Here is a 25,686-nt window from a genome sequence, read left to right as displayed (position 1 = left end):
AAAATATAAAGACAAAATATCAGGTTGTATGCTTAAGTATAGTGATTTTACCTTCAGTGAATTTGGAATTTGGGGAATTTTTCTGTGATTTCTATGACAGCCACAAGATTCCCTGGCTGGCTCACCAAACCTGCATCTTAGGGAGGATTTATAGGTGAAATTTATGTGGGAAAGGCTTGCCAATCTGATTAGGTTTGTCGTCCGTGCCCCAGGTTACAAATTGGCAGAAATATATCGTTCTATTTCTGGAGTGTCTGGGGGTCCAGAACAGCAGCCACACTCACAAAGAAAATAACTCATAATTAAAACAAGCTTTATTATGACAGGTATCATAATGGCAAACAGAACAAGTCATACAACACTGAGTATACAGGTTAATTGAATCTCCTCTGAGCATAACATTAACCAGATCTGTTATATATGAATGGTACTTATCTAAACATACAGCTCTAGTTACCTAATATGATACCATACTCACATAATCCTCTTCCCGAAGGATTCCTTCTGAGCCTCCCTCAAACCAGGTCCTGTGGGACCTTGGTGAAAGGTAGTGTATGGAAAACTTAGAAGCAAGACTCAGGCAGAATAAATGAAGCAAGGCAGAGATATATATTGAGAAAGAGAATAGAGCTTATCCTCCAGCCTTGAGAGAGAACACGGGAGTGCCCTGGAGACAGAGAGATGAGCTTCCTTATTTCATAGTTTTTAATCCCTCTTTGCGTCATAATACCCAACCCCTAACTGATTAAAGTTGGACTTCTGCATCCCAAGATTTTGTGGGTACACGTTCTTGATTGGAGGGTGACATTGGGACATCTTTGAATATGTCTGAGTGAAATCACTTGGTGCCTCCTTGGAATGGTTCCCAAACATAGAAAATCTTGTGGTTAGGTACTAGGAAACCTGCTCTCTTCAGTTAGCTAAGCTTTGCAATTTTTGGACTTATTAATACCATGAGATACTGACTCATAACCCATCAGTGTATCAAAGGCCCAACTGAAGATTTCACCAGAGGGGTCTTTCATAATTCTTATAAGATAAAAAAATTAATTCTTTTAGAAAATGATTTAATCCTTACCTATCCTACTACACTATTGCTAAAGCTCATTCATACAGGATAAGTCAAGTCCTGCAGACCTTGCATTACTGGCATTACTATTAAAATATAGAGAAAGGGATAGGATAGGAAAGATATATCTTGGCAAGCTACAAATGTGTGATGTGTAACCTTCCCAAGGATTTAGTAAGGCTTGAGAAAGAAGACCAAGAGGAGAATGGATTGGTTTATATGGAATTCTGATACTTGGAGCAGAAACTTGGGATGAAACCTAAAAGTAAACCTGCCCTTATGCAACATTGTATAAGGGGGGACTGCCATGAAGATTTGAATCGCCCCTTTCCTTCAAGCTGATCACACTAAAAACGCAGTCTTAATTGATAAGTTGTACAAAGAACATGTTGCTAAGAGTTCAGAAGACCCCTCAACCCAACTAATACTATAGGAAGGTACCAAGGCCAAAGTGAGTTTTGAACCCAGGGGAAAACATGAGTGAGGTCCTCAAGGAATCTTTCGCTGTAGATCCTGAATAGGAGAGTCATGTGCAGATATATTGCTAGATTATTTTTTATGAAGCTAAAGGAAAGCCAGATTGTTTCAGGGTTAGCAAATAGTCCCATATTGGTGAAAGTGGTAATGTCAAGGGAGAAAGCTAGTGTTGAGATGCCCTAATAGAAAGCCTCTTCCATTTGTCAGCCAGTCTATTTGAAGATTTAATGCACTGAAGCAGAGTATTTTGAACCACAGCTGCACAGCCTCTTTCAGTGGACATATTCCAGCCACTATCCAGGCTATGAAATGTAATGATGGTAGATCCTGAAACAGGATTTGATGTTGTTCTTTGAGACTATGCTAGCAAAAGCCATTGTGATTATGGGAACTTGTGTTGATAGGTCCATCAGATTCCCGTTCCAGAAACATCTGGTCTCTCTTGAGACTGTCATAATTATCAGTCGTCTGTCTTGTTTCTATTTTCCTTAGTATGATGGGAATTTGTGGAAAGTCAGGTTTTCAAAGGATACAAAAGGCATCTATCAGGGAGTCTGGGCTTGAGTCTCTTATTGAGCAAAATGTTCAATATTTGTCTTGGTCTGTGACAAACAAGTCTATCTCTGGGAAACCACACTTGAAACAATGTTCTGTAGGGCAGAGTTTTTAATGGACCACTTGTTATTGTCTATGAGTTGCCTACCAGTTCACCTGACCAGGTCTTCTGAAGTTGAGGAAGGTCAGTTCCATTGCTAAATAGCCTCCTGACAGAGTGGAGATGATCTTGCTCCCCCTTGTCCTATGAGCTGATTTAACTGATATACAAAAATAGGACTCTTGCAGGTTGAAAATAAGGAAACAATCATGAAGATTTAATGATGGACAGCAGATGTAGATGACATGTTGAAGGTCCAGGATAGGCCCTTTCTTCTCTGAGATAAAAAAGCAATAGAGATAAAACCCTCTCCCCTGAACCTTAAAGGCACCTTTCTCTATTGCTCACAGTTGTAAAGAAGAATCTACTTCAACTGTTTATTGGGAAATGGGAGATGGGTCTCTAAAGGGGATGGGGAAAGTGGGAACAGTTGGGAAAGGAGTGGAGCTGAAGAGGATACCAGTGTAGAGGTTCTCTGTGGCTGATGGTAATGTTGGGACAGTATCTGAAGGACAGCTGCTAGCATGACTAGTTTCTCCTTGGGGCAGAAATGCAGAGGTCCAAAAAGTGCGGTGTCAATCATGTATCCTTTAAGGAGCAGCGAACCTCGTCCCTTCCAGTTGTTTTGCCCTCAAAAGGAATTTTCTCAACTGTTGCTTGGCCCTCCCTGGGAATTCCTGAGGAATGAATCCATGACAGCCTTCTCACAAATACTGCAGCGGCTGTTCCACATGCCATGGTGTCAGACACATTGGCTGCATCTAGATTGGCATGATTTTCCGGAAATGCTTTTAATGGAAAAGTTTTCCGTTAAAAGCATTTTCGGAACAGAGCGTTTAGATTGGCACAGACGCTTTTCCGCAAAAGCACTTTTTGTGGAAAAGCGTCCGTGCCAATCTAGATGCCCTTTTCCGCAAAAAAGCCCTGATCACCATTTTTGCGATCGGGACTTTTTGGCGGAAAACAAATCTGAGCTGTCTACACTGGCCCTTTTGCCTGAAAGGGAGCAGAATAGTATTTCTGCAAGAAGCACTGATTTCTTACAGTAGGAAGTCAGTGCTTTTGCGGAAATTCAAGCGGCCAGTGTAGACAGCTGGCAAGTTTTTCCGAAAAAGCGGCTGATTTTCCGGAAAAACTGTCCAGTCTAGACACAGCCATCTAGTGTAGCTTGTAATGAAATACAGGTAGTCAATTGCCTCGCTGTCTATAAACAACTCATCCAATTTAAATAATCATGCTTGGAGAGAAGTACCTCCTATTTCACCATCCTCATTCAGAGAGCAGTCACACATTGTGACTGAACATGTCCAATTTCTTTGTTTTCCTATCCTTAGGAGCATTCAGTTGTGTCCCATACATTTTCTTCATGCTCCAATAGAGTTTAGAGGGGAGAACACATGGGGAAAGTACCAGTACATCAGGTTAAAGAGGTGTTTTAGTAAGTCCAAAGCTAATGGCTTGGTTAGCATCACCTCCCATCTCTCAATAAGAGATTACTATAGAACTGATCCACTAGTAAATCACTTGGCCCCATGTCTGATTTGGATACTAAGACAGTCATTACCTATTATCTTTGTAGTACCATTGGCAATGAGGTATTTCATGCTGGGGAATCCAGATTTTGAGGCACTTAATACTAAGGGGTATGTCTACACTGCCACCCTAGTTCGAACTAGGGTGGTTAACGTAGTCATTCGAACTTGCAAATGAAGCCCGGGATTTAAATATCCCGGGCTTTATTTGCATGTTCCTGGGCGCCGCCATTTTTAAATGCCCCGTAGTTCGAACTACCTGCCTGTTCGAACTACCTGCCCATTAAGAAGGAGTAACGGTAGTTCAAATTAGGAGCTTTAATACCAGGGTTGTTACCAAGAACAGCATGATCAATTGATTTAGTAAGTACCATGGGTGCAGCACTGGAAGTCAGCACTGGAAGTCAGGGCACTGGAAAGTGCATTCTCTGGCTTTTGGTTCTTAAACTGCTAACTGAAGATAAATCCTGAGTCCAGTGACTTAACTGAACCTTCTTGGTGCTAAGGTCTCTACCACTCATTTTGTGGCTCATCTCTTAAGCAATGGCTCCTTGCTGTCCCTATCAGAAGACATTGATGCTGAGGTAGTAGCAGACAAATGCGTCTTTAAATAGCTATGTCCCAGAACATCAGGGTGAAATCTCTACTGACCACGGTACTAAGTGAGAGAGACTGATAAGATGACTGAGGCTAGGCTGTAGCTTCCCTGAATTGATCTCTTGAGGAAAAACAACTTCATGCAGGATGCTTGGCTCAGAGTACATTTGGAGAAAGAATCACACGTGGAACGTTGATTTGAGATGTGTGCCTCTCCTGCTATTGTTAGTATTTGTATTACCATAGTGCCTCGAAATCGTGAGTCCCTGTCATTAACAAGGATTGAAGTAGCACATAAGTGACACGTCTTAAAAGATTTAATGATTCTACAATGATTCTAGTACCTCTGAACTAGGTGGAGGGCACATCTAGCCTAACTGAAACTTAAGGAAAAATAATATTTAATTTCTAATGAGTGACAAAATTATATAAACTGAATATAGCTCAAACTAACAGTAGCACAATGTGCAGAGAATGTGTGGAGTGGAATTTAATTTGTGGGGAGAGCTTAAAAGAGAACCCCAATTTTTCCCTAGACCACACACTCTTTTACCCAGATCCTACACCCCAGAGAACTAGGAAAGGACACAAGCATTCAGAATAGGCTATGGATGGCTTTACACAGGTTGGAGAAAGATTTGGACTTACAATAGATTCCTGCTTGCAAAAGGAATGTTGACATATATTCTTAAGTCTGTACTTCACATGATATATACTTACCAACAAGTTGGGCCTGTTCTTCCCTGTGGAAGATTAGAACTTCTGTTTCCAACCACAGAGTAGAGTGGGGCACTGGGCCCTTTTTTCCTTTAAGGCCTAATCCAGTGTATTTCCTTTCAGCCACAGGCCTTTATACTGGGAAGGATAAAAGATTGAAGGTAGTACATGTCCTTTTTCTATCCTCTCATCTCTCCTTTTCCTATCCTCTTACCATCTTTTTTCTCTATAGTACAGAAGCAAAATTAGGCAGAAATTAAGAAAAGTGATTGAGCTACAAAGTACCAATGGTCTTTCCTTATAAGATTGAGCTTTTTACCATAAACAGCTCACATTTATAGAAAAACTGGCTTATCCCTGCTTTCAATGTAAAAATTAACTCTAGTCTGACCACTTCAACATTGCTATGAAAATTCTGGTAGAATTAAAAATAGTAAAATAAGACCAATTTTAAAATGGCAAAAATGAATAAAGAATACATTCATTTAGTGACTAGACATTTTATACTGCAAAGTTCTAAATAAGGTACTTTATTGTAAATAAGGTTCAATTCAAAGCACTTTTATACTACTGTAATATGATCATTCACTTGGCAATTACTGAATAAGATATCTTCATTGAGATAACATAAAGTTTCCAACTCTGGAAAGCCACACTCCATTACTCCATTAAAAAGCATTGGTCTGATCAGTTTTATTATTCTTAGACAATCTTAACCCTGAACAGAGAAACTATGTGGGTAAGGCAATATCTTTTATCAGACCAATTTCTATTGATGAGAAGTTGGTCCAATAAAAGATATTACCTCACCCACCTGTGTGTCTAATATCCTGGGACCAACATAACTACAACTTCTCTGCTAACATGTAATAGAATATTGTTAGTCATACCATTGTATAAAATAGTTTTATTGTTGATGCTTGTTTTCAGTAGTAATGAACTAGTTTTGAATGCATAAAAAGGAAAGTTTTCCAGCATTTACAAAAGGCAAATAAAAAAAAGCCATAGATTTTACATAGGTCCTTTCTCACATGATGTATGTAAATAAATAAAGAGTGTCTCCTCGCTTTCTATTTCTCCTATGAGATTTACCTTTTTCTTTACAAATAGTTCCTTAAGAGCTATCCTAAGGATCGAAACCTCATTGCTATTTTCTGTTTTAAATATGAGTTTATTTTGTCCGGTAATTAATCTAAGTTAATGTTCAAGATTAAGAAAATGAATGTATAATGCCTACGAAAGCTCATGATACCATCTACATGTTTTGTTAGTCTATAAAGTGCTATCAGATCATTTGTTGTTTTTTAACTTTATCCTGTACGGACTAGCGCGGCCCCCTGAAGCTTTTTATCTTAGTTAGTATGTAAATATATTTATCAATTACATCACCCTTTATGCCATAATTTAGTAATGTGAACACCCATATAATGCATAATCATAACCATGTGATAAATATAATTATACCCGCCCCTGTTTATAGCTTTTTAGTTATTGTAGGCAGTTTCACATCACAAAACTCCTGGAATCAGCAGCTTACAAGGGATACAGGATCTGTAACTCTGAATGTATAATTCACAGTAGATAAGGGGTAAGGAAGATAGCATTGTTAAGATGCAGGCTATTCATTACAAAGTTACATCTCGGGGACAGCTGCATATTCATCTATCCTGAGCAAGCAGGGAAGGAGGAATCAAAACAAGTCAGTAAATCAATAGAAGCAGGATCTGCCTGGGCCCTGTCCCATTACCATGGTCACAACTACCAAGACCTCTTATTTAACCATTACAAACCCCAACAATAAAGAGTACACAGTACAAAAGTTTGTCTATCTAATAGCTATGCACAATGTTACATATTCAAGAAGTAAGAAAACAGATCCTTTTCAAATGAAATTATCTAGCTTCTCTTTAAAAACATTCTAAAGTGGGATCTCCTCTGCTCAAACTTACATATGTACATCACATGCAGCCCCAGATAATTACTATTTAGACTTTTAATTGGCAATAACATTACCACAAACAAAAAAAAATTTGGTATGTCTATGATAATTGTCACAGCATGTTGGGGAGTCCCCGAACCCTGCACCCCTATCCGCAGCCAGACGTGACTCACAGCCAGCAAGTAGAAAAGAAGGTCTGTTGGTTCAGAGGCACGCAGTGTAGCAAGGGATTGATGTAAACACAGGAGCCAGGGCAGGCAGCATTATTCTCTTGTCCCAAGCCCCTCACCCACCTTGCCTGTTCTAGGTCCCTTCTCTCCTCCTAGCCCAGCTGAGACTGAGCCCTTATCCTCAGCCTGGTGTCAGCCCCACCTATCCTTTGTCTCCCTTCGTGGGCAGGAGTTGTTATCTCCTATGCCTGGCCCTCAGGCGTGAGGCTGAATACACTTCTGCAGTAAGTCATCCCCCCTCTTTCAGACAGTGTTGCAGGTCCCGGGACAGTAGGAACCACAAAGAACACATAAAGCAACACAGCAATTCAATCCCCAGTATGTCACATCTTTCACCCCTTCGAGATCCAACTGAGCAAGATTACTCAGCCAGTGGCCTGGGGAAGGTCAGATCCCCACCGCCGGCATAAAGCATCAGCCGTGACATTGGTGCTCCTCTTAGCATGGATCCTCCATGGCATCATCCTGTAGGAGCAGGCTTCACCTCGTGGCTACTGGATGACCTTGAAAAGGCCATCCCAGGCTGGTTTCCGCTTGTTCTTCTGCATGGGGACAAGACCCATCCCTGGCCCTCAGTGGCGCAAGTGTGGTGCTGCGATCATACCAGCCCTTCTGCTTCCTTTGGGCTCTGCCAAGGGCCTCTCTGGTCAGGCCCATGAGCTCAGTGAGCCGTTCCCAGAAAGCCAGGCAGGACATCCTGCACCACTGGCTCTCCATCAGGGGAGGCCTCCCACTTCCATAACTCTCTCAGCAAGCCCAGGGGTCCCCTCCCCCTTCTGCACCATGGCTCCAACAGGGAGAATCCAGTGGATTCTTGGGGCACCTCTCTGTGCGCAAACAGCAGGTGGGGCAAAAAATTGTCCCAGTTCTGTGGGTGCTGGTTCATAAAGGTCTTTAGCATCTGCTTTAGTGTCCCATGGAACCTCCCCACCGGCCCGTAGGAGTGTGGGCGATACACCGAGGCCCAGGGGAGCAGGACCCCACACTTCTCCCCAGGCACTGGAGCAGGATGGACATGAAGTTGAACCCCTGGTCTATGAGGACCTCCTTGGGGAACCCCACTCAGCTGAAAATGGCCAGCAGCTCATCGGCCACAATAATATCAAACAATTAAAATATATTCTATGGATACACATACTGGAATCTGTGAAAAATATATGAACTATTGGAATTTTGACAGAAGTACCTTCTTTTCTGTACCATTACTTTAACAAAGTTGCAACTCAGTAATGTCATTTATTGTCTGAAATCAATCTTCTCTTCCATTTTTTAGTTATTAATAGAATCGTGAGAATCACCAAGCTAGACCAGTCTAAATGTCTACAGACAGTTTGTCTTCACAGCAAAAGTTAGTTTAAGTTACTATGCTTGAGCTAGACCAGACTGCTGCTTTCAGTGGGGTTACTCACATGCTTAAAGCTAACCATGTCCTTAAATGCTTTGCTGGGCTGAGGCCTTTGTGCTTGTTTCAAAGATAAGAACACAGTATTAGTAATGGAGCAAGTATTGTACATTTCTTGGTTGCACATTCATTACCTAAGCAGTTTAGTGTATGCACATTTTCATTCAGTGTTTATTCTTCATAATGCTAACAACAGTTACTATTCTAGTCCATGTTATAGATAGTAAAGCAGTGGTCTCCAACCTTTTTAACCACAAGATCACTTTTTTTTATTTAAGTGCAATGTAAGTTCTACCTCAAACCCAAATACCCTTGTCCCACATCCTTCCTGCCCCTTCTTTGAGGCCCTACCCCTGCTCCACCACGTATACAAGGCCTCCCCCTGCTCAGTCAATCCCCCTTCCTCCCCCATCCTCACTTACTTTCACTAGAATTCGGGTAGAAATGTAGCCATGTTAGTCTGGTCTAGCTGAAACAAAAAACAGGACTATGTAGCACTTCAAAGACTAACAAGATGGTTTATTAGGTGATGAGCTTTCGTGGACCAGACCCACTTCCTCAGATCAAATAGTGGAAGAAAATTGGCATGACCATATATACCAAAGCATACAATCAAAACAATGAACACATATGAAAAGGACAAATCAAATTTCAGAACAGAAGGGGGATGAGGGGGGAGGTAAATGTCTGTGAGCTAATGATATTAGAAGTGACAAACATCTCAGACACTTCGCCAAAGAATCAATGCCCCCAAAATAGATATTAGGCAGGATCACAATGAAAAAACAGTTTTTTGCCATTTCAACCAGAAAGGGCATTATCTCAATGACTTGATAATCATCCTGCTTCAAAGACATTTTAACACCAGACTTGAAAGAGAATCCTCTGAACTGTCATTCACGCTTAAATTTGACACTTTACGCCTAGGTCTTAACAAAGACATTAATTATCTTATCCATTACAAAGATAGCTTCCCCAATTATCACCTCTACTATCATTAGCTCACAGACATTTATCTCCCCCCCATCCCTCTTCTGTTCTGAAATTTGATTTCTCCTTTTCATATGTGTTCATTTTTTTGATTATATCTTTAGTATATATGGTCATACCAATTTTCTTCCACCATTTGATCTTAGGAAGTGTGTCTGGCCCACGAAAGCTCATCACCTAATAAACCATCTTGTTAGTCTTTAAAGTGCTACATAGTCCTGTTTTTGTTTTTGTTTTTTTACTTTCACTAGGTTCGGTAAGGGGTTGGGGTGCAGGCTCTGGTCATGGGCCAAGGGGTTTAGAGTGTGGGAGAGGATCTGGGCTTAGCCCAGGTCAGGAAATTGGGGCCCAGGAGGAGTTTCAGGGTGCAAGCTCTAGAAGGAGTTTCGGTGCAGAGGAACTCACGTCTGGGGCAGGACATTGGGTGCAGAAAGAGGTTCAGGGTTGGGACAGGGGTTCAGGATGCAGGCTCTGACTGGGCACCGTTGAAGCAGTGTGGTTAAGGCAGGCTTACTCCTGCCCTGGCCCTGCACCACTCCTGAAAGCACCTGGCCTGTACAGCAATGGCTCCATGGCGCCATGTGCTGCCCCTCATCTACAGGCACTGAGCCCACAGCTTTTACTGGCCATGGTTCTCCATTACTGATCAATGGGAGCTGCAGGAATGGTGTCTGCAGGCCAGGATACATGTGGAGGCCCTCTGCTCTGCCTTTCTCAGGGGCTGCAGGGACATGCCAGCCACTTCCAGGAGCAGCAAATACTACAGGGATAATGACTCCAGCTACGACAGGTTGGGCATTTAAGAACTCACTACTCAAGGTATTAAATTTAAGCATAGGAGAGAAATGAAAATTATGAAATGCACCGACCAGTCAAAAAGCAAAAATAACCCTCTTTGCAAGCAGTTACAGAAGTAACAACAACCCCCCAGGTTTGTGTTGGGTCGGGAGATGAGAGGGAAGGACAGTGTGTGTGTGTGAGAATGACAGAGACACACACAGTGTGTGAAAGTGACAGAGTGGCATTGCCAAGCTCCCTCCATCCCCTTCTCTCTGTGTGGAGATAGGGTGTCCCTCCTCCTCCCCATTCCTGTACCCTGACATCAGTGCCCCCCCCCCTTTTTCCCTCCCACACCCTGCACAGCAGGCAGGAGGCTCCCAGGGGGACAGCTCCTAGGCAGAAGGCAGGAGCAGCATGACAGTGGGTGGAAGGGCAACTGAAGTGCCAGCGCTTGATACCTTCCTGGCCAAACCAGTCAGGATCACCCGTCAGCGGCTCCAAGATCTACCAGTATATCCTGATCTACTGTTTGGTGACCACCATAGTAAAGTAATTACTAGAAAACCCATTTTGGAATGGACAGTCAACAAGGCATAATAGGCAAAAATTACTAAGAAAGATTTGTACATGTGTATGAGATAATGACCATACTTGTCTGAACCACCAATAAGAAAACCAGATCACAGTGCACACTTCAGGTCCAGACTCTGATCTTAGTTACACTGATTTATATCCAGAATAACTCATTTGAAGTGAGTTATATTACTCTAGCCTTTAGACAGGCCGAACTACTGAAAACAGTACATGGTATAAGCTGCCCTGCAATTTCAGTATACAACAATATCAGAGACCAAACTTTTCTCTTAATTACACAAGTGTTACATAAGTTTCTTCAACACACATTTGATCATTTTTGTTTCCAAAGATCAGAATCAAGCTCTAAAACTTTAAAGAAGCCTGACATTTAAAAAAAGAAGAAGAAAGTAAGTTAACAGAACTTAGGGCCAAGTCCTAAACTATTACTTACATGAATACTTCTTTCTTAAAAGTCCCATTGACTAGGACCTGATCCTGCAACATTTATGTGTGGGTGTGAGGGGCCACTACTTATGTTGCATGATCAGATACTAGTGTTACTCTGATGAGATAAAAATATGAGAGAAACCCAACACTAAAGCTTCCTTACTTCCGCACCCTCTCTAAGAGGCTCTGACCACTTGAGCCAAGCTATGGAAGGTATTCATGCAACATGTCTGCTATTTTTCCCTTGTCAAACAATAACAAACACTAAAACTTACATGTTCAAAAATAGCCATAAGCCTGGATGTGCCCTGTATTTAAAATGAGCAGATGGATGAGACAAAGAACTTAATCAGCTTACTTCACAAGAATGCCGAATTTTATTCATCTGCTCAACAAATATCAGATTAGTTATGAATCTTGTCACATCAGATGGCACCCATTGTTCAAACAATCATGGCAAACATATATAGGAGCAAATGAAAAACTTAGCTTGAAAATGCAAGCCAAAGTTATTCAATTACATAACTACACAAATATATGGACTGTTTTTTAGTTAACCAGAAACAATAAGATGCATGTTACATGATATGTAAAAATAGAAAGAACAGAACTGTTCTATGTACAAATTCCAAATTATACAAAGAATACAGCAATATGAGGGTATGTATAAACAATACCATCCATTTCAGTGTTTACTACCAAAGGACTTTAGGTAAATTGGAATAGGATTTAATCTATTTTATATTTCTTTTTCTAAGACAAAGTTCTTTTACTCGTTGTTTGTAAGTGATATTACCCTCTTTCGGAAATATATTTTCATTACATGAAGTCTTGGCCATACAACACGCATAATATCAATATAAGATAAGCAGCTAAGATTCTTCTAAAAAACCCACTGATGTCAGTGGGAGTCTTGCTATTGCCTTCAGTGGGCTTCAGATAAGGCTATAAAATTCTCATGTCAGCCTGTGAATAAGCATAGGAAAGTAACCAGCTGCTATTTTGTCAACAAACATGATGACTTTCATCTTAGATTGATTCTCCTTAGATAAGCAAATGAAGAAAATCTGAAAGCTGAAAAAAGACTTAAATAGAACATTCAGCTCTTCAAGCTGAGTTTTAATGAAGTAAAACCATATTCATAAAATATTGTTTCTTTATGCATGTTCACAATAAGTTAAATATTAATTTGGTGAAGCACAAATAATGTTACAGTAAATATAATACTTTCAAAATGTTATAAATGAGAAAATGAGATCCTTTGTATATCTGAACTCCTTTGTTACAGAGTAAGGGCTCTGGGGGGAGAGAAAAGGCCCATGCTGGATGGGACCTCCTACCCTGAGCCCCTTCTCATCCTCCAACCCTCACTCTTGCACCCCCTGTTGTGCTGCCTGTCCCTGACTCTACCATAAACAGAAACCAGACAGTAAATGGGCTAGCTGACGACCCGGGGCCTCCCGCCATCCTGATGGCTAGTACCAGTAACTGACACGCCTGCACTGTCCCAGGAGAGGAATCTTCGCCCATCACATACCAGAGGTGCCCATTGTCTGCATTTTCCCAGGTGTGAATTATGCTTTGCACCCTTTGTGGGAAACTTGGCATTCAAAGCCATTTTTCCTAATTGGCCACTTGAGACCAGGAAGAAGCCTACGTGACCCAAGGGGTATAAAGAGGGGTTTAGTAGCCCACCCCATTTGAGCTCCAATCATCTATACCTGTTGGCAGGTATTGATTGTCTCCTGAGGTCTGTGAGACGCCCATCCTCGTCCTACTTCTTCCCAAGGGATTGAGAGAAAGACGCTGGCCACGCCAAGTCTGGAATGCAGGGGTGAGAATATATACCTGCTATGTGTCTATTTTGCATGCATTTAATAAGAGCTCAGAGAACCAAAAGGGTTTCATGGTACCTGTAAGTGACTTATTAGTGTAATTTCTGTCCTGCCTTTGTAGTGGCTGTGTTATCTGTAACACAGCAGTAGCATTTAACAACTAAGTTTACCCTGTAACAATAAAATAGTAACTGTTAAAGCTTTAACCTGACTCCTTCAGTTGCTGTAAGAACCAAGCACAATTTAAAATAACTTCAGCCGGTCATAAGGGACTCATTGCCCTGACCGTCGGCTGACAACCCCCCCCCCCCACACACACACACACATCCTCAGGGCCCTGCCCTGAGTCATGCATCACCACCTCCATCACTAGCCCCAGCACTGAAGGACCCGGGCAACACCAGTTAAATCTGCTAATAATCAAATAAAAGAGAAGTGGTGGTGGTTACACATTCATACCCTCATCTTTATTTAGCTTAGAAGAACCCTCCCCGTTACCTTTTGTTTTGATACTTATGATTATGAGTCCTTTCTAACTTAGTTTTAAATTATCTTTAACTCTTCTCCTGAAAATTACAGTAAATAAATGTTTCAGATGAAGCGCTTACAATTAGATATGTGACAAACATCTTCACAGATGGTCTTTTTTTTAATCTTTTCAATGCCTTAATTGGATTTGTATTTTGCTACCATCAAGCTTAATAGGGATCCATTTTACTATTTCATGAGGGAGCTCTTAGTTTTGAAACATTATTTAGTATAGCAAAAGTAGACTCAGAATACATGCCTTACCATAAGTATCCAAGATATGTTAAGTGTTACCCAAGCATTTCCTAACACAGTCAAAAGGCTGGAGTCTATTCATGTTTCAGCATTTATTGTACTCTGACATGCTATGCCAGGGTGGGCATGACCGCCCCCCTCAGGGGAATTGCATTAAGCCTCTGAAGCCTCTCAAAGGGTGCTCCACCCCATGTGCACATCGACTCCAATGGCCTAGGACAATAACCATACCTCGTCTCTGTGAGGCAGTCAGGCCTAGTGTCCAGAGTCAATAAAAACACCCCCGTCTCATAGGGTAGCTGTGCCTACTGGTCAGAGTCAGTAATAATACTCCCCTCCCTCAGGGAAGTGTGGCTTGGTGGCCAGAGTCAGTAATCATAGAATCATAGAACACTAGAACTGGAAGGGACCTCGAGAGGTCACCGAGTCCAATCCCCTGCCCTCATGGCAGGACCCAGTACCATGTTGACCATCCCTGATAGATGTCTGTCTAAACTACTCTTAAATATCTCCAGTGATGGAGATTCCACAACCTCCCTAGGCAACTTATTTCAGTGGTTACCCATCCAGACCATTAGGAAGTTTTTCCTAATGTCCAACCTAAACCTCCCTTGTTGCAGTTTCATCCCATTGCTTCTCGTACTATCCTCAGAGGCCAAGGAGAACAATTTTTCTCCCTCCTCCTTGCAATACCCTTTTAGATAGATGAAAACTGCTATCATGTCCCCTCTCAGTCTTCTTCTTTCCAAACTAAAAAAGCCCAATTCTTTCAATGTTCCTTCGTAGGTCATGTTCTCTAGACTTTTAATCATTCTTGTTGCTCTTCTCTGGACCTTCTTCAATGTCTCCACATCTTTCTTGAAATGCGGTGCCCCAAACTGGACACAATACACCAAGGCTATGTCTACAGTGGCAAGATTTTGCGCAAATACTTTTAACGCAAGAGTTTTTGCATTAAAGTATTTGCACAAGAGAGCGTCGACACTGGCATGTGCCTTTGCGCAAGAGATGAGCTTTTGCGCAAAAGCATCCGTGCTAGTGTAGACGCTCTCTTGCTCAAGAAAGGTCTGATGGCCATTTTAGCCATCGGGCTTTCTTGTGCAAGAAATTAATGTTGCCTGTCTACACTGGCCTTTTGCGCAAGAACAGTTGCGCAAGAGGGCTTATCCCTGAGCAGGAACATCATAGTTCTTGCGCAAGAAGCACTGATTTCATACATTAGAATGTCAGTGTCTTGCGCAAGAACTCCCCTCCAGTGTAGACAGGCAGCATGTTTTTGCATAAAAGCAGCTGCTTTTGCGTAAAATCATGCCAATGTAGACCCAGCCCCATTGAGGCCTAATCAGCACAGAACAGAGTGGAAGAATAACTTCTCGTGTCTTGCTCACAACACTTCTGTTAATGTATCCCAGAATCATGTTTGCCTTTTTTGCAACTGCATCACACTATTGACTCATATTTAGCTTGTGGTCCACTATGACCCCTAGATCCCTTTCTCGTCACTTCCCATTCTGCATGTGTGAAACTGATTTTTCCTTCCTAAGCAGAGTACTTTGCATTTGTCCTTATTAAACTTCATCCTGTTTACCTCAGACCATTTCCCCAGTTTGTCCAGATCATTTTGAATTGTGACCCTATCCTCCTAAGCAATTGCAACCCCTCCCCTTTAAAACTAATAAGCGAAAGTTCTTCTTCACACAGTGTGTAGTCAACCTGTGGAACTCCTTGCCAGAGGAGGCTGTGAAGGCTAGGACTATAATAGAGTTTAAAGAGAAGCTAGATAATTTCATGGAGGCTAGGTCCATAAAAGGCTATTAGCCAGGGGATAAAATGGTGTCCTTGGCCTCTGTCTGTCAGAGGCTGGAAAGGGATGGCAGGAGACAAATTGCTTATTCGTTGTCTTCGGTCCACCCTCTCTGGGGCACCTGGTGCTGGCCACTGTCGGTAGACAGGATACTGGGCTAGATGGACCTTTGGTCTGACCCAGTACGGCCGTTCTTATGTTCTTATGTTCTCCCAGCTTGGTATCATCTGCAAACTTAATAAGTGTACTCTCTATGCCTATATCTAAATCGTTGATGAAGTTATTGAACAGAACTGGTCCCAAAAGAGACCCCTGGGGAACCCCACTTGTTATGCTCTTCCAGCATGAATGTGAACCATTAATAACTAATCTCTGAGAATAGTTATCCAGCCAGTTATGCACCCACCTTACAGTAGCCCCATCTAAGTTGTATTTGCCTAGTTTATTGATAAGAAGATCATGCGAGATAGTGTCAAATGCCTTACTAAAATCTAGGTATACCACATCTACTGCTTCTCCCTTATCCACAAGACTTATTATCCTATCAAAGAAAGCTATCAGATTGGTTTGACATGATTTGTTCTTTATGAATCCATGCTGGCTGTTACCTATCCCCTTGTTTTCTTCCAGGTGTATGCAGATGATTTCCTTAATTACTTGCTCCATTATCTTTCCTGGCACAGAAGTTAAACTGACTGCTCTGTAGTTTCCTGGGTTGTTCTTATTTCCCTTTTTATAAATGCCCTTTATATATATGCCCTTTTCCAGTCTTCTAGAATCTCTCCCATCTTCCATGATTTTTCAAAGATGATAGCTAAAGGCTCAGATACCTCCTCTACCAGCTCCTTGAGTACTCTAGGATGCAGATCATGAGGCACTGTGACTTGCAGATATCTAACTTTCCTAAGTGGTTTTTAACTTGTTCTTGTTTTACTTTGTCTTCTAAATCTACCCCATTCCCACTAGTATTCACTATGGGTACGTCTACACTACAACGTTAATTCGAACTAACTTAGTTCGAATTAGTTAATTCGAACTAAGCTAATTCGAACTAACGGATCCAGACTAAAAAACTAGTTCGAATTAGCGTTTTGCTAATTCAAACTAGCATGTCCACATTAAGTGGACCCTGAACAGGGCTTAAGGATGGCCGGAAGCAGTGCCGGCAGGGAATCCGAGGAGGACTTAGAGCGTGGAGATGCTGTCTCAGGCTAGCCGAGGGCTGTGCTTAAAGGGTCCAGACCCCCACCCGGGTCAGACAGTTCTCAGGGGTGCCCCGCTTGCAAAGCAGTCCTGGCTTGGATTGCCCGGAGTACCCACACTGGGCACATCACAGCACTCGGCCATCAGACCGGCTGCACTTGCCGCAGGCTGCCATCTGGGGAGAGGGGGCAACTGGGGGGCTACAGGAGAGCTTCCACCCCAAAAGCCCGCAGAGCCAGCTCAGTCCTCCCCATTGGGGGCTCGTACCCCATTCCTCCCTCACCTCCTTCCACTTACCCTTCCCTAGCCCCTCTTCTTGAGGTACAATATAAAGGACAATTGTGTTCAAAAACGGAATATGTCTTTATTGAACAAAACTGGGGGAGACTGGGAAAAGGAGGTGGGAGAGGGGAAGAGAGAGGCTGGGAGAGGGGAGGGCAACTAAAATGATCAGGGGTTGGGAACAGGTCCCATATGAAGAGAGGCTAAAGAGACTGGGACTTTTCAGCTTAGAAAAGAGGAGACGGAGGGGGGACAGGATAGAGGTCTCTAAAAGCAGGAGTGGGGTGGAGAGGGTGCATACAGAAAAGTTCTTCATTAGTTCCCATAAAGAAGGACTAGAGGACACCAAAGGAAAGGAATGGGTAGCAGGCTTCAAACTAGTAACAGAAAGTTGTTCTTCACAAAGCAAAGAGTCAACCTGTGGAACTCCTTGCTGCAAGAGTCTGTGAAGGCTAGAACTAGAACAGAGTTTAAAGGGAAGTGAGATCAAGTCATGGAGGTTGGGTCCATGGAGTGGTATTAGCCAGGGGGTAGGAGTGGTGTCCCTGCCCAAGGTTTGTGGAAGGCTGGAGAGAGTTGGCACGAGACAAATGGCTTGGTCACTGTCTTTGGTCCATCCCCTCCAGGGTCCCTAGGGTTGGCCGCTGTCGGCAGACAGGCTACTGGGCTAGATGGACCTTTGGTCTGACCCAGGACGGCCATTGTAAGCTCAGGGCTCAGGGTCGGGGGTCTCAGTGGACCACCTTGATTTTCATGCACACCTGCTCCTGGGTGGCCAGGCTGGCAGCTCTCCTGCCCTAGACGGCCACTTTCCTGTGCCTAGTGTGGAGGTCGTGGACGAGGTCCACGATGTCCGCAGTAGCCCAGGCGGGTGCCCGCCTCTTGCGGTCCTGGGCAAGCTCCCGGGAGCTGCCAGCCTGGTCCCGGGAAGAGGGGGAGGGCTGGGGGGCATCGGGTGGCTTGCTCGATCCGTGCCAGGTGCAGGGTCTGCTGGCTGGGTGCTGGCAGGCTTGCACCTGGTACGGGCACCGTAGCCAGCCCGTGCCCCTTTAAGGGGTCCGGGGCCGGGAGGGGGGCAATAGAGTTTCCCTTGTGTTGACCAGAGTGGCCACCAGGGAAAGCTGGGGACGGCTAGCCTCCCACTAGTTCGAATTAAGGGGCTACACAGCCCTTAATTCGAACTAGTAAGTTCGAACTAGGCTTAATCCTCATGGAATGAGGATTACCTAGTTCCAACTAAGCGCTCCGTTAGTTCGAATTAAATTCGAACTAACGGAGCGCTAGTGTAGCGCCTATGAAAGTTAGTTCGAACTAACATCTGTTAGTTCGAACTAACTTTGTAGTGTAGACATACCCTTCGTTAGGCATTCCTTCATCATCATACTTGTTGCTGGATTCCAAAACAAAGAAGTTATTAAGCACCTCTGCCATTTTCAAGTTTTCTGTTATTTTTTCTCCCTCGTCACTGAGCAATGGGCCTACCTTGTCTTTGGTCTTCCTCTTGTTTCTAATATATTTATAGAGAATTTTCTTGTTTCCCTTTATGTCTGTAGCTAGTTTGAGCTCGTTTTGTGCTTTTGCATTTCTAATCTTGCCTCTGCATATCTGTGTTTGCTTATATTCAGGACTCGACAAATCCACTCGCCCACTTGCCCGTGGTGAGTAGATTTTGGCAGCTGGCAAGCTGTGACGGGATGGAGCCAACCCTCAATTCAATGGCGCCGACCCCCGTGCTGCACAGACAGCACGGTGTTCTGACAGCGGTCTGTGCCATTTGTTTCCATGCAGCCACCCAGCTGAGAGGCATGCAGGGGGGCCAAGTCCTGAGACGGGAGCTGAAAGCGGGGGCGGGGCCAGAGTGTGTGTGCATCTCTGACATCAGGGGGAGAGGTGTCAGCTCAAGAGAGTACCACATTCAAAAGGAGAGCAGTGGAGGAAGGCAGAGGGGAGAGGAGATGGAGGAGAGTAATGGAGGGAGAAGGGAGAACAGAGGAGTGAACTAGAAGACGGTGGTGGGTGGAGGAGTGAAAGGTGAGAGCGGAGGGGGACAGGAGATGGAGGAGGTCAGAGAAGGCAAGAGGGAGACGGGGACTGAAGCAGAGAGCAGAGCGTGTGGGCAGAGGATGTGAAAGGAGAAGCGGAGTTAGGAAGCAGCCCAGGAGAGGGCTCCTTAGTGTCTCCGCTCTGGGCTGCTTCCTACCTCCGCTTAACTCCCCATCTCCCTCCTGCCTTCTCTGACCTCCTCCGACTCCCGTCCCCCTCCGCTTTCCTCTGCTCTCACCCTTCACTCCTCTGCCACCGCTGTCTTCTAGCTCACTCCTCCTTTTTTGTCTGGAGAGTAGGGTTTTCTATAATTTGTCGAGCCCTGCTTATATACATCCTTTGTAATTTGTCCTAGTTTCCATTTTTTTTACTCCTTTTTTATTTTTAGATCATACAAGATCTCCTGGTTAAGCCAAGACAATCTTTTGCCATACTTTCTATCTTTCCTACACAGCAAAATAGCTTGCTTTGGGGCCCTTAATAACATCCCTTTCAAAAACTGCCAATTCTCTTCAGTTGTTTTTCCTCTTAGTCTTGCTTCTCATGGGACTTTACCTACCAGCTCTCTGAGCTTTCCAGAATTTGTCTTCCTGAAATCCATTGTCTCTATTTTGCTGTTCTCCATTCTACCATTCCTTAGAATCATGAACTCTATTACTTCATTATCACTTTCACCCAAGCTGCCTTCCACTTTCAAATTCTCGCCAGATCCTCTCTATTTGTTAAAATCAAATCTAGAACAGATTTCCCCCAGTAGCTTTTTCAACCTTCTGAAATAAAAAGTTGTCTCCAATGCAGTCCAATTAATAAACAAAGCTACTTCACAGTACTTAGAGGTGTGTGTGGGGGGTACCTGCATTTTTTTCAGGAAGAACAGCTCTTGCGCAATAGGGGGTTTTTGCACAAAAAGGAGCCAGGTAGACAACAGCTTTTTGCGCAAAAGCCTCTGCTCATTAATTATGCAAATGAGGCACAGCGATATTCCATGCTTTGCCTTATTTGCATATTTCTTGCACAAAACAGTGCAGTATAGACATAACCCAAGGGAGAAGAAGTTCAAGACAACTTGGCCTTAGACCAACATAGAATTTTGAGAAAAACGCTACCTTAAATTATACCCAAAACCAAGTTAGCGGCCAGTGCAGAACAATGTATAATGTGCTCTAAAAGAGATATGGGTGTAAGCCAATAGAGTGCACAAGAATAGGCTAGACCTTGTGATGGCAAGGCATGGCTCACATTAAAGACTACAAACAAACAATACACCAACAATTTCTTTCTCAGCCACACATGGAAAAGTAATTCTTGGCCTATAGCCAATACTTACAAATCCAGGTGCAGCAATGAAGCTAATAAAACCTCAGCAATCCTTGACAACTGACAGACATATATCTTCATTTGAGATCACAGTTTTGTTTCTTTTCTTATAGTTATTTACCCCTGATAATGACGTTTTGTTATTTTGTGGTGATGATACATTTAATGCCAACAGAAAGTTGCCATCAGATTTCTCTTCTTATTATAGTTCCATCTAACAGTCTTCATTCTGGGTTTATTCTTCCTTATTATTGAAGCTTACATTGAAGTAGCTCAACAGCTTTTCCCTGCCTACTCCAAAAGCCTTCCATATGATCACTTCCAAAGCTGTGAAACGTATTAAATACTAATCGGATTAACTCAGTATCAACTGTAACTTGAACTAATAACATGTAATGAAGCAGTTCAGTGCTATTATGTAAGATTAATAGACCTGAATTTCTTTGCCAACAACCAAAGATTATATTTCTTGGTATTTACACTTAATGAGAGCATTAGGGTGGGACTGCACCAGCAGACAGGATTGTTATAAAAAAGGAAATTATTCTCTAAGAACAAAGTTTCCATTCTCAGTCACAGCCCCAAGCCTATCCTCCATAGTAATCAATGGGAATCACACTGGTTTAAATCTAGGTTCAGTTGTGACTGTAGTGCATTGGTTTGAATTGTAGCTTGGAGTATCAATTTCAAGAAAGCACTTTTTGGATTCATGGACTGATATTTTCCATAGCTTCTATGAGCCATTGAATGAAAGAATAATACATCTATTATTTTTGGACACTGTCTATTTTTGCTAATGTGGCTTTTTACATGATTGACTTTTAATCTAATTTAAAGGCTGAGCTAGCTCATTCCAGGGGCTGTAAACAAGAGTTTTATTTTTCTTTTCCTGCATCAATAATCTCTTTCAAAGTCAGTAACTAAATTGATTTTCTCTGTAAGGACATAAAGTTTTCTCATCAGCTCCTCAAGGGGTTCCTCCCTTACTGTCACTTTCAGATACCCTAAATCAGTGGTCACCAGCCAGTCGATTGGGATCTAGGGGTAGATCTTGGAATCTCCAAGAGGTGATCCTGACTGATTTGGCTGAGAAGCTATCAAGCGCTGGCACTTCAGTTGCCACTTCCCCCACTGTCATGCTGCTCCTGCCCTCTCTCTTGGAGCAGCCCCCCCGGGAGCCTCCTGCTTGCTGTGCAGAGAGCGGGAGGGAGAATGGGGGGTGCTGATGTCAGGGTGCTCCTCCTCCCCCCATTTCCGAACCCTATCCCCACACAGAGACTATGTCTAGACTATGAAGTATCCTGGAAAAACTCCCCCACGTATAGAGAACGCGTCTCCATTTTGTGCGGAAGAGCAGATGTGCTCTTCCAGAAGCCCTGTTTTCCTCCTTCCACGAGGAAGAAAGGCTCTTCCAAAAGAGGAAGCTTTTCTGAAATTTGGCCCAGTGTAGATGGGCAAAATTTCAAAAAAGCTTCTTCTGACAAAACAATCGGAAAAAGGTACGCAAAATGCGCAGTGCAATTTGCATACTTTTTTCTGACACAAAGCAGCAGTATAGACATAGCCAGAGAGAAAGGGATGGAGAGAGCTTGGCAATGCCAATCTCTGTCGCTCTCACACACTGTGTGTGTCTCTGTCATTCTCTCTCACACACACTGTCCTTCCCTCTCATCTTCCAACCCAACACATACGTGAGGATTGTTGTTAATTGTTTTTGACTGCTCTGTGTATTTCCTCATTTTCATTTCTCTCTTACACTTAAGTTTAATTCTTTGAGCAGTGAGTTCATGCCTAACCTGTCGTAGCTGGAGTAATTATCCCTGTAGTATTTGCTGCTCCTGGACATGGCTGGTATGTCCCTGTGGCTCCTGAGAAAGGCAGAGCAGAGGGCCTCCACATGTAACCTTGCCTGCAGACACCACTCCTGTAGCTCCCATTGATCAGTGATGGGGAACCGTGGCCAGTAGAAGCTGTGGGCTCAGTGTCTGTAGATGAGGGGCAGCACATGGCACCATGGAGCCATTGCTGCACATGAAAGCTGCTTTCAGGAGTGGTGCAGGGCCAGGGCAGGAGTAAACCTGCCTTAACCCCACTGCTCCATCACCCAGAAGCCGTCTTAGTTAATTGGTGCCCAGCCAGAGCCTGCTTCCTGAACCATGTCCCAGCCCTGAACCTCCTCCTATATCTAGCCTCCTGCCCCAGGCATGAGTCCCCCTGCACCCAAACACCTTCCCAGAACTTGTGCCCTGAAACCTCTCTAGACCTCTATCCCTCAGCCTGGGCTAATCCCAGAGCCTCTCCCACACTCCAATCCCTTTGGCCCAGGACCAGAGCCTGCATCCCACCCCCCTACCCAGCCTGGTGCAAGTTAGTGAAGATGGGAGAGGAAGTGGGATGGAATGATCGGGGTGAGCCCTTGGAGAAGCAGGGGAGTAGGGCTACAGCTTCAGAGAAGAGGCAGGAAGGAAGTTGGGCAAGGATATTTGGGTTTGAGGTAGATCTTACATTGCACTTCAATTGAAAAACTGAGCTTGTGATTCAAAAGTTGGGAGACCACTGCCCTGGAGGAAGAAATCTATCTGTGAATGCATATGGAAATGTAGAACAAGACAGACTACTGTGGTGTACCGTCAGGTGAAGAACTGTAAGGTTTACTTTGTCTTTCTTCATTCTTAATTTTGACTCTGGATATAAGGCCATATGACTATTATCACTTTATGATAAGCAACTACCACAGCACACCAGCATCTTAGCTATTCATATTCACTGAAGAGAGGACAATATGATAGCTTTTCAGATTTTTACAGAGAGTGTCATACCTTAGGGTATGTCTACACTACAAAGTTAATTCAAACTAACAGCCGTTAGTTCGAATTAACGTTAATAGTGGCTACACATACAAACCACTAGTTCGAATTTAAATCGAACTAGGGGAGCACGTAATTTGAACTAGGTAAACCTCATTCTACGAGGAGTAACACCTAGTTCGAATTAAGTAGTTCGAATTAAGGGCTGTGTAGCCACTTAATTCGAACTAGTTGGAGGCTAGCCCTTCCCAGCTTGCCCTGGTGGCCACTCTGGGCCAAACCAGGGAAATTCTTCTGCCCCCCTCCGTGCCCCAGAGCCCTTAAAGGGGCACGGTCTGGCTACAGTGCTTGTGCCAGTTGCAAGCCTGCCAGCACCCAGCCAGCAGACCCTGCACCTGGCACAGCATGAGCCAGCCACCCGCTGCCACCCAGCCCTCCACATCTTCTCAGGACTAGGCTGGCAGCTCCCAGGAGCCTGCCCGGGGCCGCAAGAGGCGGGCGCCCGCCTGGTCTAATACGGTGATCATGGACCTTATTGAGGTTTGGGGGGAGGCCTCCAATGCCCACGATCTCTGCACTAGGCACAGGAAAACAGCCGTTTAGGGGAGAATAGTTGCCAACCTGGCCACCAAAAGCCACATGCGAACCCAGGAGCAGGTTTGCATGAAAATCAAGTTGGTCCAGTGAGACCCCCGACCCTGAGCCCTGAGCTTAGAACATAAGAACATAAGAACGGCCGTACTGGGTCAGACCAAAGGTCCATCTAGCCCAGTAGCCTGTCTGCTGACAGCAGCCAACACCAGGTACCCCAAAGGGGATGGACCGAAGACAATGACCAAGTGATTTGTCTCGTGCCATCCATCTCCAGCCTTCCACAAACAGAGGCCAGGGACACCATGTCTACCCCCTGGCTAATAGCACTCCATGGACCCAACCTCCATGAATTTAACTAACTTCTCTTTAAACTCTGTTATAATTCTAGCCTTTACAGCCTCCTGTGGCAAGGAGTTCCACAGGTTGACTCTTTGCTTTGTGAAGAAGATCTTTCACTTATTAGTTTTAAACCTGCTGCCCATTAATTTCATTTGGTGTCCTCTAGTCCTTATATTATGAGAACTAATGAAGAACTTTTCTTTATTCACCCTCTCCACACCACATATGATTTTATAGACTTCTATCATATCCCCCCTCAGTCTCCTCTTTTCTAGGCTGAAAAGTCCCAGTCTCTTTAGCTTCTCTTCATATGGGACCTGTTCCAAACCCCTAATCATTCTAGTTGCCTTTTTCTGAACCCTTTCCAAGGCCAAAATACCTTTTTTGAAGTGAGGAGTCCACATCTGTACACAGTACTGAAGATATGGCGTACCATAGTTTTATACTTCCCCTCTTCCTTCTTCCCCTGGCTTCCCCCTTCCAGCTCCTTCCTCGCAGGTTTCCCCCTCCCCTCTTCCACCCTCTCTCTTACCCTCTCCCACCTCCTTTTCCCAGTCTCCCCAGAGGTTAATTCCCCCCCACACACACACCCCAGTTTTGTTAAATAAAGAGAGTTTCTATTTTTGAACACACATGTCCTTTATTTTTTTACAGCAGGAAGGGGGTCTAGGGAGGGGTAAGTGGAAGGAGGTGAGGGAGGAATGGGGCACAAGCTCCCGATGGGGAGAACTGGGGTGGCTCTGCGGGCTCCTCGGGGTGGAAGCTCTCCAGCAGGGCCTCCTGGATCCTGATAGCCCCCCGATTGTGGGGGCCAGGCTGATGGCAAGTGCGGCCAGGCTGATGGCCAAGTGCTGTGATGTGCTGCCAAGTGTGGGCACTCAGGGCACTCCAAGACAGGACTGCTTTGCTGTCCCTCATTGACTTAGACAAGCAAGCGGGCCACCCCTGAGAACTGTCTGTCCGGTGTGGGGGTCAGGTCCCTTTAAGCACAGCCCTCGGCTAGCTTGAGGCAGCAGCTCCACACCCTAAGTCCTAACCGGATGCCCTGCCGGCCTTAACTTTGGTTCAGGGTCCACTCAATGTGGACATGCTATTTCGAATTAGCAAAATGCTAATTCAAATTAGTTTTTAGGTCTAGATGCACTAATTCGAATTAGCTTATTTCTAATTAACTAATTCGAATTAAGTTAGTTTGAATTAGTGCTGTAGTGTAGACATACCCTTAGATAGCAAGTGAGAAAATGCATATATGTGTATTAGAAGTGCTG

This window comes from Pelodiscus sinensis, chromosome 4 (genome assembly GCF_049634645.1).
Source record: "Pelodiscus sinensis isolate JC-2024 chromosome 4, ASM4963464v1, whole genome shotgun sequence".
Taxonomy (NCBI): Eukaryota; Metazoa; Chordata; order Testudines; family Trionychidae; genus Pelodiscus; species Pelodiscus sinensis.
Note: the sequence above shows the minus strand (reverse complement) of the source record.